Consider the following 5,503-nt stretch of genomic DNA (forward strand, 5'->3'; position numbering starts at 1 on the left):
TTAGTATCTTATTAATTGTAAATATTCTAAACTATGCACGTATATACCCTGCATTTTCTTTTTTACAAATATAATAGAAATGGTTAAAGTGATTGAATAAGATGTAGAATCCTCCTTGTGTCGGTTTGAACATGCGTTGATCTGTTGTGGGTATCAATTCTTTAACATTTCCACATATAACATTGTCCAAATTTAATAATCATACGTAAAGTTAAACATATCACGTATAAGCCACTCCTTTATTTTTTAATAATTGATTTACGAGAAAAAAATGTATATTTATCTCTTTTAAGTTTCAGATAGCATTAGTTTTTTGCTAATTAATTTCTCGAGTCTGACTTATAAAACAATTGTTAAGATTCTTCAGTCTTCGGTAATAGCTTCATATTCAAATAATAACTATGAAATCACGTTAAATATTAAAAAAAAAAAATCATGCTATTCCATTACAAGATTGTCTCCAAACGATTTTTTTTTTCTTTTTCTAGAAGTCTTAATTATAACATTTTAAAAGAATCTTTACCTACTTTATCCCTTAAGTTTTCATCAATTATTAAGACACTGCAGCAGTAAATTTATTTGTTTCTAATGTAAAAACCTTAAATCTAACACTTCTTATTAAAACGCAATAAAAGAGACACTTCATAACATCTTATTCCCTATGTTTTTCTTTTGAGATTGTTTTCTATAAATTAAGAAATACATTTAATAATATTTTTTTAAAATTGATAAAGTAGTGGTATAGTTTTATATTTTATATCTTTCTTTTCCAACCACAAGTAATAAAAGAAATACATGGGTAAAAAGATTAGAAGACTTAAAAAGATATAATTGATAATGGAATTGACAATATGACCTTGAACTTTATAAATGAGGACAAAAAAATATAATCTTTTTAAAAAACTTCATACTTAGATCCATTTGGTTGAAAATAAAGTGTAGGGTGAATAAATTTTCAAACAAAATTGAAGTGAAAAAAGGAAGAAAAAAAACATGTTCTTTATTTATAAGAAAATGACCACTATATCCCACATATTTTGAAAAGAACTGATTTTTTTTAATTACTCATTACTCATTTCTCTCTGTAATAAACATGTGGATAATTATATAATGATGATATATTATTTTATTTTATTTATTTGTTATTGAAAATGATTTTTTTTTGTTGTGACTTTCTCAAATCATGAAACGCATATTTCATTCTGTTTCACATTTCTTTATTTGTCTTTCTTTTAATTTTTCTTCCAATGGAGCGTATAAATCAAACTGCGTGCAGTGCATGTTGCGTAATCAAGTTAATTAAAATTATTCTTTAATCTGAAAACACAGAACACGATTACTAATGTGACAAAATTGCATGCGTAACTAAATAACAATAAGAACATTACAAAAATATAAGATGAAATGAAGCAAATAAAAGAAGACAAAAAATAATTGAATGTAAAAGAGAGAGCATGGGATCTGAGACTGAGACAACAGACATAGAGAGGGAAGAGAGAGAGAGTTAGACGCTGAATACGGTTATTGTGCCCCCTGCGCTCCGGTGAGTGACTACTTCGATCTTGTTCTTTCCATTTCCTTCAACTTGATCTTCAAAATAATTCTGATATTCTGCCCCTTCTGCACTTCATAGCTGCTCCATTTTTTTGTTCAACCCCATTATCAATTTTTGTGTTTTCTTTTTAAATTTTTAATCTTTTTCGCTTTTTCTGAATACCCATCAATGATTTAGACTCTGATACTTTTTATGGGAGATGCAGACTTTAGAATTTAAGGTGGGTTGAGGAGTTGTAGAACTTCTAAAACCAATGTTTATGCTGGAATCTCTGAGAATAGACCTGAATAGAGTGTAAAAAGTTGTAAGTAGGGTAGTTCTTAGGTTAGAGATAGTTGTCTGATTTTGTATTTACTGTGTGAGAATCATTGACCCTTAGGAATTAAGTGTGCATGTAGTAGTTTATGGATTTCCTTGATTAGACCTTATGTATTCTTAGTATGTGGGTTTGCACCCCACCATGTATTCTATTTAAGAGCTATCGGTCTTCTGATAAAAGTATCAGAAAAAGCATTTTCTAGCAGTTTATGTAATGCTCAGATGTGTATTACTTTGCTCAAAAAGCTTGTGACTTGCTTCGTTTTGATGGGTTGGGTGATGTTTGATACCAAGCTTGCAAATGAATTTTGCTACCTTGTACGGATATAATGATCTGCCACTACTATGCCTGTTATAGTTCGACATGTTGGAAGACCACATAATGTTCCTTTTGAGCGTTGCTTAATTGTAAAGTAGTTGCAGTAGATCACTTGTAACTAGACAGCTTTTCTGTGATGATGAAGCATTGTTCATTGGCAAGTCCTTTACTTTTGATTAGGATCATAGGATGTCGTGTCTCTACACATCCTACAGTGCGTTTACCAACGTGGAGAAGTAGAACTAGATAAAATAAAATGGTAAGACAGTTGTGTAGTATCATTAGAGTATGTATCACTTGCTAAAGACCGAGTTGTGTTTTCCTTGAAAACTTTGATTGTTTTCTCTGTTATTTTCAAATCACATGATTACAATTGAATGATGATGATGACATACTATCCAAAACATTCTTTTTCCGGGTGAGCTTAGCAACCCTCATTTTGTTGACTTGGTAGGTTTGGTAGAGTTTCCACCCCATATTTCCTCTGTCCCATCTGTGTCCTGTGAACAATTTTCTTACTTTAGCTAAAGGGTTTGAAGACTGAACTGATTTACTGAATCTCTGTACTATAACTCTATAAGTATAACCAGTCTTAGTTGTACGATTTTTTTAAATACAGAAGACATTTGTTTGAAGTACTTTCCACACAGGTGTTTCCTCTTGTTGAGTTATGTGGTTTGATTATCTTATATATTTGAAGACAATTTATGCCTCTTGAAAAATCCTCTTTTTGAATAAACAATTTGTTTTCAATGCCAGAATGATGTTTTCTTCACTCTGATTTCTGAATCATTATTCATAATTGTAATATTTTTTGCAGCTGAAAAGTTTCTGTTAATATGGCCTATTGTTTTAACTGCAGTTTTACACTCAAAAGGACCTCATGTCTAACATAGAGGATAACAAAGATCTCGGACAGATGGATGTGGATGCATCTAATGAGTCAGTTAACACCATGCCATCATCCCAGAAGCAGGTAGTATTCAGATTCAGCGTTTTGGCATTCTTAAATTAAAATTTTGACTTCAGATTAGTAATCTCTTTACTGAGGAGGAAGCTCTTGACACAATGGTAAGTTTGTAAGGATTTATTATTGTGACTTACAATTGATGAACCTTGTAGGAAGAGGCTGTAAAGAAAAAATATGGAGGAATGCTGCCCAAAAAGCCACCACTCATATCTAAGGTGTGTTCATGTGGATGTTTCTTTATGTAATCAAGATGATCACGGCCACCAGTATCCACTGATCAATGCTCATTTGATTTTTCATCTAAACTCAATTTTATGCTAGGACCATGAGCGTGCTTACTTTGATTCTGCTGACTGGGCACTTGGAAAGGTATTTCTGGAAAATACAGCTATATAATAATTGCTTATATTTATTTTTTCACTTTTCTGATGCTCTTCTGTGCCCTTGCATGAAACAGCAAGGGGGTGAGAAGCCTAAGGGACCACTTGAGGCTCTTCGGCCTAAGTTACAGGTACTTAATCAATTTTCTGATTTTTTTTTATCAGCAAATAATCAATTCTCTGGTGCCTGATTTGGATATAGTGACACTGCTTTCTATGGCTTGATAGTAGTTGTTCTTCTGGTGTGTGAATGGCTTGCTGCCTGATGTTCTTAGTCTGTTTCTTGAAATTGTTCTATATCATATTTAGATAGTACAGAGAGAGAAAATAATCAATTGTCTCCAAAAAAAGTTAAACTCACATATAATGTTATATTAGCCATGGTAACAAGCTTATATATAACTAGTGATTTGTAGTGATATGATTGTGCAGCAAAATTTTTCAAATACCTGTTAGCAAATTGGTTGGTAAAAATGATTGTAGATTTAGTATAAATTGACACAGAATAATATTCGATGCATTTTAGATGATTAAATTTCGACTCTGCCTCTTAGTTATGACTCTGAGATTTGGACCTGCACTTGCTGTATAAAAGCATTGATAACGTTATCTGTTTTGCATTACTATTACTATAAATGAATTATGAGTTTAAGATAAAAAAAGTCAAGTGGATGATGACGGTTGTTGAAACAAACTTTAATGTATAGGAGAAAATATGAAGGTAAAATGAATTGAGCTTCACATATAAGTTAAAATCAACTTGAAACCTTTTTGTTTAGTTTCTTCAAAATGTTTAAGTTAGATCTTAGCTTATTGAATGCTTAATGTATTTTACCTTTGTACTTTCTTTTCACATAAGTTCTTATAGACAAGTTTATTCAAACAAGATCTTAGTCACTGATTTTTAACAATAATAGCATAAACGCAGTCCATAGCTTCCCTTGTCCTTTACCATTCCCTTTGTCTACCAATGGTTGAAAAGTGAAAAGAACCAAATTCATGTAATGTCATGATAAATTTCTACTCGGTGCTTCTGCTTTTCAGCCGACGCAGCAGCAAACACGTTACCGGAAATCTCCCTATGCTCCTTCAGGAGAAGGTATGTTACACTTTGATATTCCCTTCTCCCTTGTGTCTCTCAGCATCATGAAAATAAACTAATTGAATTGTGATATGTTGTTGTTTTGAAAGAAGGGGGAAGTGTTCCAGCAGAGGATGCACCTTCCACTACTGAGTAAGCAGCAATCAGTCTTTTGATGATGTGCTGACTATTGTTCTAATACCTGAGTGACTAGGTTTCACTATTTGTTGTTTTCAACAATAAAGGAAGTTTATCATGTATTCATATTAGCACAAGACATAATATTTGACATCCAAATGTACTCAATAGAGATTTACTTGGGATTATGATTTTGTGTTTTGCTCTCTCCCTTTCTCTTTATTTGATTTTTTAAGATAATATGAAAGGTCAAAAATTTAATCTAAACTTGGTTTATACTTCAGACACTATTTTTGGTTTCAGTCCCTACATCAAAAACTATCACGTGTGTTGCAGTTCAGAGGCTACCTAAAGATCTTATGTATTATAAACCTATTCATGGATAATACTTTTCATTTATACATGTCATGTTAATGTCGTTTTTTTTGGCTCATTGTTTTCTGGTTTAATCCTTTTACTAAAACATTTGCATTTCATTTGTGTCCCTCCATGTAAAACCCATTAATCCTTTTACTAAAACATTTGCATTTCATTTGTGTCCATGTAAAACCCATTAGGTACTTCAACATTGTTTTTTCATTTTGATTCCTACATGAAAACTTCTCCAATATATGGTACCTACCCTTACATATCTTTTCTTTTTTCATCTGTACATGAAAAATTCTCTGAAATTATGAGTGTCATATAACTTCGTTAAGTATTAACAAGTTAAAGTAATAAGGAAAGAAAGAAAAAGTTGTTG

At 31.6% G+C, this 5,503-nt stretch overlaps 1 pseudogene across 1 annotated transcript; it reads left to right on the top strand.

The window, feature by feature from the left end:
- The first annotated feature begins 1,402 nt into the window (after nt 1-1,402).
- On the top strand, nt 1,403-4,949 carry LOC114175720 (uncharacterized; annotated as a pseudogene). The gene is made up of 7 exons (XR_014993280.1): nt 1,403-1,543; nt 3,055-3,168; nt 3,315-3,377; nt 3,484-3,531; nt 3,620-3,673; nt 4,587-4,641; nt 4,734-4,949. The product of XR_014993280.1 is annotated as an uncharacterized LOC114175720 (transcript).
- The last annotated feature ends 554 nt before the right edge of the window (nt 4,950-5,503 follow it).

The sequence above is a fragment of the Vigna unguiculata genome, chromosome 1 (genome assembly GCF_037176805.1).
Source record: "Vigna unguiculata cultivar grain cowpea cultivar isolate G323 ecotype 2 chromosome 1, ASM3717680v1, whole genome shotgun sequence".
Classification (NCBI taxonomy): domain Eukaryota; kingdom Viridiplantae; phylum Streptophyta; class Magnoliopsida; order Fabales; family Fabaceae; genus Vigna; species Vigna unguiculata.